The sequence below is a fragment of the Euphorbia lathyris genome, chromosome 1 (assembly GCF_963576675.1).
Source record: "Euphorbia lathyris chromosome 1, ddEupLath1.1, whole genome shotgun sequence".
Taxonomy (NCBI): domain Eukaryota; kingdom Viridiplantae; phylum Streptophyta; class Magnoliopsida; order Malpighiales; family Euphorbiaceae; genus Euphorbia; species Euphorbia lathyris.
The window spans coordinates 36,712,797-36,722,444 of NC_088910.1; positions in this window are offsets into that span (position 1 = coordinate 36,712,797).

Below are 9,648 nucleotides of genomic sequence, written 5' to 3' on the forward strand. Positions count from 1 at the left end.
CAAACTGGGAAGGATCGTTCTTCGTGAAGAAGATCCTGAGCAAGGGGGCGGTGAAGCTTGCTACTATGGACGACATGGAGTTCTCCGAACCTACCAATCTGGATAGGCTTAAGAAATACTTTTCGTAAAAAAAAAAGAAAAAAAGAAATAAAAATTCCCGATAGGTTGAAAACCCGCAAAGGGCGATCTATGCAACAATAAGGGACATCCCAATGAGTGAAAACCCAAGAGGGCGCTCATTTGAAAATTTCGGGATAATAAAAGGAGAGTTGAAAAATCGCTGGGACCTGAAAACCGAAAAAAGGCGGGTCCTGGTAACAGTAGTTATATCTTGAGCAATTATGGAAATAATGTGTAAGTGGCTAAGTATTTCTGTTGCTTGTAAATGAATAAAGGCATGAATATATTCGAAGAGAATGTTTGAAATGATTATGATGGACTGAATGCATGGTATTACAAGTCATGAGTTATACATTTCTTTTCCCCACCACCAAATAAAAAGCCTACACAAACATCTTTTTCACATATACCCACTATACATCACGGTAGTACTAATAAAGTCGTAAACCAAAACAACGACGGGACTATCAAGGAGGAGGAACCCCAAAGTCCCAAAAGCCCTCAAGCGAATCAAAGCCTCTGAAGTAAGGTGCCCACTCCTCGGCTAAGGCCTCCTCGACAATCCGATGACCCTTTACCGCAATCCGCAAACTCTCCTCAGTAGCTCGCTGGACCTCTATATCCACACGGCTCCTCTCCTCGGTTGCCCGGCCTCGCTCCTCCTAGCTGGAGCACTCATCCTCCATCTCTCGATAACGATGTATGATCTGAGCGTCATCATTCCGTAGTGACTCTCCTCGCCCGGTCGCCACGCCCTCCTGTACTCTTCGGCCCATAGAATGGAGGCCTCCCTGTAAAGAAAAATAGGAGGGAAGCAATGTAAAAAAAGGAGAAAGAAGAAAAAAAAAGAGAAAATATATATACATTCATTCATAATCATGTGCATACATATCACTACACTAGGTTATACAATACTCACCAGATGATGGGCGTGACTTAAGTCAAGCCGCACGCAGAAATACTTGGATAGCTCCACGAAATTTGTGCAAGTCTAGGCAGGCTTCGATAGGCAAATTAGGATTCAATCTATGGGCACAAGCCCCGCTACGGACTGCGGTCTCCGGCATTATCAATGGGCACAGGCCCCGCTACGGACTGCGGTCTATGGCATCATCAATGGGCACAGGCCCTGCTACGGACTACGGTCTACGGCATTATCAATGGGCATAGGCCCCGCTACAGACTGCGGTCTATGGCATTATCAATGGGCACAGGCCCCGCTACGGACTGCGGTCTATGGCATTATCAATGGGCACAGGCCCCGCTACGGACTGCGGTCTACGGCATTATCAATGGGCACAGGCCCCGCTACGGACTCCAGTCTACGGCATGAAGCGACTGCAGTCACAAACTCTCGGATGAGTGATAAAGCCCAAATATCAAAGCGACTGCGGTCAAAACCTCTTGGACGAGGTCTCAATTCCAACTCTCGGACGAGTAATAAAGCCCTGCTATCATCAACGAAGAGCACCTGCGATCGATGTATAGATTAAGGTCGAACGGTTAATTTGGAGATATGCGAAACAAGCAAACTCCTGCGATCGATGTATAGATTAGGGTCAGATGTTCGATTTGGAGATCTGCAATACAAGGAAACGCCTGCGATCGATGTAGAGATTAGGGTCGAACGATGGATTTGGAGATATGCAAACGAAAGGACGCCTGCGATCGATGTATAGATTAGGGTCGGATGTTCGATTTGGAGGTCTGCAATACATGAAAACGCCTGCGATCGATGTAGATATTAGGGTCAAACGATGGATGTGGAGATAGGCAAACGAAAGGACGCCTGTGATCGATGTGGAGATTAGGGTTGAATGATTAATTTCAAAACGAAAGAGTACATGCGGTCAAGATAAAGACTAGGGTCGTTAGAAAAAGCAACTTTACCTGCGGTCGAGATAAAGACTAGGGTCGCTAGAAAAAGCAACTTTACCTGCGGTCGAGATAAAGACTAGGGTCGCTAGAAAAAGCAACTTTACCTGCGGTCGAGATAAAGACTAGGGTCGCTAGAAAAAGCAACTTTACCTGCGGTCGAGATAAAGACTAGGGTCGCTAGAAAAAACAATTTTACCTACGGTCGATGTGAAGACTAGGGTCGCTAGAAAAAGCCATTTACATGCGGTCGATTTAGACTAGGGTCGCTAAAAAAAGCTATTTACCTGCGGTCGATTTAGACTAGGGTCGATAGAAAAAGCCATTTAACTGCGGTCGATTTAGACTAGGGTTGCTAGAAAGAGCCATTTTACCTGCGGTCGATTTAGAGACTAGGGGCCCCAGAAGGAGCGTTCGCCGTCAGCCGATTCAAAGGCAAGGACAGGATAGCCAAAGTGAAGATTGAAGACAAGATAGGAACTTGCGACATGGAGATCAGGTATTTCTCCTCCCACTCTATATGTGTCTTTTACTTTAATATATTTTACATTGCATGTGTTGTATTCTAGAAAAGTTTTTTCAAAAAGCACACACGTCACTGTAAAAAAATAGAAAAGTAGGGGCAACTGTAGACACCGGGGACGGAGAACCGATGAAGAAAAATTATAAAAAGGGATCCAAATCAGTCGATTAAAATAAATGATGAGTCAATAAAAATAATAAATAAAAAAACATTGTTCAAAGGAACCGTGGAGACCGGTTTGATCAAATTCGGAAATCGAATCGAGATGACGGGCGAATCGGTTCCGCAAATGAAATCTTAAATCATTTCGCCAAATTCGGAGTATTTCATTATTAATAAAATCTCGGGTCGATAGGGGTTTTGTTTTAGAATTCAAACAATAAAAAATAGTTTTGTAAAAAGATCGATTTTATAAAAGCTAATTTTATAAAATCGGTTTTGGCAAAAATCATTTTTTTTGGATAATTTTAGGAGTTTTTTTAAATATTTTTATACAAACGCGGTCCCGTCGGGGGCCTTTATGTTCGTCACGGACCGTTAGACGGCCCAGGCCCGTGATAGGTGCTGGGCCGCCTAGGCCCAGCCCAATTGCACTTGGCTTTGGCCAAGTGCAATTCGCTGCACTTGGCCAAAAGCCAAGTGCTTTAGTCTTTTTTTTTTTATTTGTTTTTTCATTTTATTTTTTTTTTTGCTTTATTATTTTATTAAAAAGAAAAAATATAAAGATAAATAAATAGGAAATGAGGAGAGAGTTTTCTAGGCTAATTAGACTCATTTGGCTAATCTTTGGCTACAAGTTTGCTTGGAGCCAAAGATAAAGAAAATTTGGGGAGCTCCATGCCTATAAATAGGATGGAGCCCAAGGCATTAGGGAGGGAAAAAAACCCGAACCCCTGGAAAAATTCCCCGAGACCCGAACAAAGCAAAAACAAAAAAAAAAATCCGACTCAAAACACTATCAATTGACTTGATTTGGCATTCCTATTACCGATTGAGAGGTAATAATCCGAGGAACTAGACCCGTTTATTTATTCATCTTTTTTTATTGTTTGAATCTATTTGTTTTTTTACACTTTTATTGTTTAGATTTGTTAAGTTAATTTTTTTGTTTTGCATTTGAACAAGTATTTGGTTTTAGTTTTGAAATAAAAACTTCGTTTTGGATCCCAATACGAACCGTGACCCGATTCAAGGGTAGTTCGGGATCCAAATGTCGTAGATCCATTGTTTTATAAATGTTTTGAACCGTTATTTTCAATAAAACGTCATTTTAGAATCCTCCGTTACAAACCATGACCCGATTTGGGGTAGTTTGGAGGCTAAAATGACAAAATAGAGTAGATCTAATGTTTTTGATAAAATCTGAAAACTGTTGGACTATTTCTGTAAATTACCGTTTTCTGTCACTAAAAGTGGGTTACCGACGGATTTTCCGTCGGTAACGCTGCTGGAACTTAAAAAATCCATTTTCCCAACCATTTTCTCATCTTTTTTTACATTTATTCTTGTATAGGTATATGTATAAATATGTAATAGGATTATTAAAATTATTTTCAAAGTATATGACTAGTAATAACTTACTATTGAATACCTATTTTATATATTTGGGTATGATTTTCATTAATTTGGTTTTATGAAGGCTATATGTATATATGTATATTTTCCTTTTATTGTTTTGGGTGGGTTATCCTCCATACATTTATTATATATAAAAACTATTTTAGTTTAAATATTGTTTTCTTATTTATAAACTTTATCCATTACTTTTTACATATTCTCAAGTTAAAATAAAATGTGTATCATATCTAGTATTATACTTACTACCATTTTTACTTATTAATTCATATATACATTATTATTTTACCTTTTTTATATAAGTATTATTATTATTTTGCCATAGTGTATATTCATATAAATAAGTATATTTATTTCTTTTTTTTTTTGAATTTCCTATATATATATATATATATATATATATGTTTTAAAAAGTATTTGGGTTGGGTGAATTTGGGTTTAATTAGTAAATGTTGTAATTATGTTCAAGTGAAGGTTAATTGAGTGAAAAGGGGAAAATAAAAGACAAAAAAAGATTTCAAGTTGGTTGTTTAAATTAAAAGTTTTTCTAGATATTCCTAAAGTGTAAATAACTTTTTTTGTCATTTTTAAACCGTTTCCAAAACATCACGTGTTGAAACCTTAATCCGTTCCAACGACGGATTAAGCGAACATTGTAAATTGTTTCGTTGTAAATAATGAAGTTTTGAATTTATTTCCTAACTAAATGGTTTTGTACAAAATAAATTGACTTGTATGCCTAATCACGTTTTTAGATTAAAACTGTTTGCTCAACGTTTTCAAACTCTCAAGTCGTTCCAACGGCGATTCGAGTGATCATCATTAACATGGCTTTGAAACGTACCTAAATCATTCCAACGACGATTAAGGTACGAACCATGTAAATAAACTCGTTTTTTGGGAGTAAGATTAGCGTAGATGTAATATACGACATAAAAGCCTAAATCACATTGTGAATAAACCAATTCTTCCTTCTCCCCCTCTCTCTCCTATGTATTTTAAATTTATACAAAATGGGTGATTCTTTACTAACGTGGCTTTTAAACAACATGCTCAAAACGGTTTTCAAAGCGAAAAAGAAAAGGTTTCAAATGAATTTTAAACTTAAAGAAATATGCGATTAGTCCGTTATCGCTTAACACGCTGAGTAGGAGGCCGGTGGTTCATAACCGAGCGATATCGGGGTGCCTAGTAGCCTTTCTCCGGAAAGGAGCTAGCCTTCTCGGCTCGTACCTAAGTTTCCCGAACCCTCACCGGTCTCCCGCAAGGGATCGGTGTTCATTTTCCCATTCGTGGGTGGCGACTCTTCCATACTCCAGGCTCCGGTCATACCGAGCAGCTTGATTCCACGATTGGTTGCTTTCGGCGCCAATCACCGCTTACGTCGCCATGAGGTGTCCACCCCCCAGTCCTCCCGGGCGAGGCCGTTCGGCACATTGTCTAACAGGTGCAAAATCTGTAATCTTTCAACAAGTTAAAGCATTCACACAAAAATGTCAAGAAAAAGAGCTTTTTGATGTTCGCTCTTAGGCTCAAATTCAACTCACAATTCTTTGGGTTTCAATTTTGTGCTTACTAGTTCTCCCCAAACTCAAGTTTAATATCACATGCCTTCAATTCTTAAGTTATCTACCTAAGTAATGATTTTAGCATTTCTTCAAAAGTAGGGTCTAAATGCAAACTTTAGCTCATGCTTTTACAGATACAAAAATTGTGTCCTACACCTAAACTAGTTGTCATGCAATCTTAGATTCGGTTTCCAGCCCTCAAAAACAAATAACGAAACTTTAACTTCGGATAGAGTGTACAATTCTTGGGATTATAACATACTAAAACAAATTAAAATAAAACAACGCGACACAATTTTTTTTTTTTAAATTTTTTTTTTTTATTTTATTCATTTATTTATTTATTTTTTAACTCTGTTCGGGATTTAAAAATCCCGAACTGTTGCTTATTTCGGCCGAGCAGCGGGCTGGGCAGCAGTGCCTAGCGAGCTGGGCGGTAGTGCCCAGCAGCGGGCTGGGCGGCAGTGCCCAGCTCGCCCGAGCTGGGCCTCCCGGGGCCAAATTATGGTTTTTTTTCAGCTCGGCGAGCTGGCAGGTAGAAGGTCCGAATTTTTTTTTTAATCCCGAACACTTAAAAAAACGTAAAAGAAAACTAAACAACTAAACTAAAAGATCAATGTATAATCTAAATAAAATAAACCTGAAAAGTTTTATTAAAACTTGGGTTGCCTCCCAAGAAGCGCTACGTTATAGTTGATGAGCTCGACATAGAATTCCCGCCTAGGTGTATGCTGACATTCGCGTTAGGAATTCAAATTCCTGAATAAATAATCCGTACCTGCAAAACGGATTATCAGTTTCAAAGAATTTTAATGAAAACAAATGATCAAATTTAAATAAATTATGAAAAAGTTTAGTTTGCTCCCTTTTTGATTCTCTAGGTAGATTAAAGAGAATGAAAATTTCTGGACATGGAGCAAATCCGAACTCTTCTATTTTTGGTTTCTTCTCTAGAGGCTCAATTTCAACTGATTCTTCAATTAATATTGAAACTTTTGGTTTCTCACAATTAGGGATCAGTTCTTCATTGTTAATGGGAAAAGATATTACCTGATCAACCTGACCTACCAAATTGGGTTCTTTAATTGATTCGTCCGCGGTTGAATCAACTAGGATCCCTTTTTGTATGCATAAATTTTTAATTGAGGTATACAAATCGTCAGTTTGATCCTCGTGAGTAGATAGGAAGTTAAGCAAATGCGTAACAGACTCCTTATTTCCATTGTTTCTAGCCATTTTCTCAAAAAAGAAGAATCATTAGAAATAACAATAAAAATTAAAAACAAATATTCACAAAAAGAAAAGTATAAAGGATTGTATATAAACAAATATAAACGATTATAAACAAGTATAGATAAACAAGTATAGATGATATTCACAAAGATATTCACAAAGGAATGCCTAAACTAACAAATCGACCTTTGATTCGATATTGCAGAAGAAATAAATCCCCGGCAACGGTGCCAGAAACTTGACGCGCCTCAGCGGTTTATGAGTTCGGTTCCGCTGAGGCTGACTAAGGGATAAGTGTACCCCGTCGTTATCAAGTAATAAAATTCTGGAAAAGTCCAGGTATCGTCCACATGATTTATTTCTACAAGTATCAAGCTACTTGGTTTCAGGTGTTATCTAGGCTTTGGGGGTTTTGAGTTTTGGTTTTGTTTAGGTTAATCTACTCCTAGGTTGAATTATACTACTCCTAGCTAAGTTATCTAATTATAACTAAGTTATTCTACGCCTAATTAAGTTACTCTACCCCTAATTAAGTTAAACTACTCCTAGGTGATCTTTTACCAATGTAATTACCCGAAGGAACATGAGGGGATACGATGATAATGAAAATAGATTGTTTAGACAACGGAATTAAAACCTAATCTAAGTCACTTGTGTCTGAGGCGATTAACCCTACCTATCCTCCTGAGGCCCCTAGTTCGTGATTCCCTTGTAAGGCCGAAACTAGCTCTAAGGCTCAGCAATTTGGGCTTAATCTTCTATAGGGTCGTCAATCCTATAGGCACTAACTAGGTCAGATTCAGCTCGCAATATGTGCCAACTTAATTTTGGGATTATCGAATGAGTTAAACCAATCAGACAAAGCGTAAGACAAAGATTAAAGCAATAAAACAATTGAATAAACAAAACTATAATATATATCAAAGATGAAAAGTATTGTCACGAAGATACAATGAGCCTAGGATTCATAACATGGATCAGAGGCTAGACAGAATATAAAAGAAGAAAAATCCCTTTTAGGGAACCTGTCTACCAATGCAGGCGTCTTCCTAGGACTTAAGGATGGAGCTTGAGCAATCCTCAGTGCGCGGAGCTTCGGAGGTGTCTTCAATGGAGGTTTGAAAGATATGGAGGAGGTGGAGAGGATTTCTCAAGGTGAAAGCTAAGAAAATTACAAAGATAAAAGATGTCCCTAATTCCTAACAAATGGAACTATTTATAATGAAAAACTAAAACCTATTCCTAATGAAAAACTAATAAAAAGCTTTCCTAATGAAAGACTAATTAATAAAAAGCTTTCCTAACGAAAGACTAATTAAGAAAAAGCTATTCTAATGGAAAAATAACTCTTCAATTATTATCTAATAAAAACTACTTTATCTTTGGGGATAAAATATAATTATTTAAATACAAAAAGCCCAAAGATAATCCCTAAAAATCTGCCAAAATATTATGCATGACTTTTATTTGATTTTGATGCGCCGAGTGGGTCTCTGATTCTGATCCTTAAAAATCTCCACATTTATCTAAAAATTTGCACATAATCTCATAAAATATTATTTAGATAATTCACCCAAAATTAATTAATTATCATACCAAAAATCATTTTTAAGTAACAAGTCAAATTTGATTTATTTTTGGTAGGTTAATTTCTTAATTTTGGGTACAGATAAAGCTCAAAATAACAAATAGAGATTAATTTATTAAAAGTGACAAAATACTTGACAAAAGTTAGGAATATTTAATAAAAAGTTAAAAAGTAATTTAAAAACCTAAAATTGACAAAACAATAATAAATTGCTATTAAAGTAAATAAAAAGGAAATAAAAGATACAAAATAGTCCCTAAAACCGTACTAAAAGATAGAGGTTTTTGACCCCTATGAGGCTTCTGTGGGTAATCAGACTGCTCAAAACATCATTTGTCGTGGGGCCTGTTACAGAATATGTATGCTCAATTCACCCTCTCTTGGTGTGTGATAAGGGTGAAAAACTCCTATAGTTTAGTACGGTTTTCGAGATATTTTTATACTAATTCTAATAAGTTAATGTCAATTTTATATACTTTATTTCACTTTTGTCAATTATTAATTTCATATTCTCTTATTTAGCACTTTGTCACTTTTATGCCTTATTTCTATCATTTTCAATAAAATAATGGCAAATTAAGCGTTCACCTAAAATTTTTCTTAATCTTTAAGCTAATTGATTCACCAAATATCAAAATGAATTTGATTTGATATTTAAAGACTTAGTTTGATGAATCAATTTAGCCTTAGAACTAATGATTTTTGGAGTTTTTAGTGTGATTTTGCAGATGAAGACAAAAGGGCAAGCCTGACCAAGGATAATTGAGAAAAAATTCGCTTCTGACCCGAGCTGGCCGCCAGGGCTGGCCTTCACCAGCAATCAGGCCCAGCTTGGCGAGCTGCACCTATGAACCAGTCAGTTTTGACTGGTTCAATCCTAATTAAATTGAGATTCGGTCTGTTTAAATAATTTGAAATTCCTGTAATGTTTGATTTGGTATTTTAGGTTTATTTGGCCTATACAAAGGCTTGTATTTTGTATTTGTAAAGTTTCCAATTGCTACCTTTGTATATCCATACTCTTGAGAATTCATCAATTCTTCCTCCATCTTCCATTAAAACACATGAGAAAAGCTTCATCCATCTCCATTTTAAGGATTCTCAAGTCTTCTCCTTCAAGTTCAAAAAGACGATTGCTTGAGCCGTCAGGTTCCAAAATGAATTTT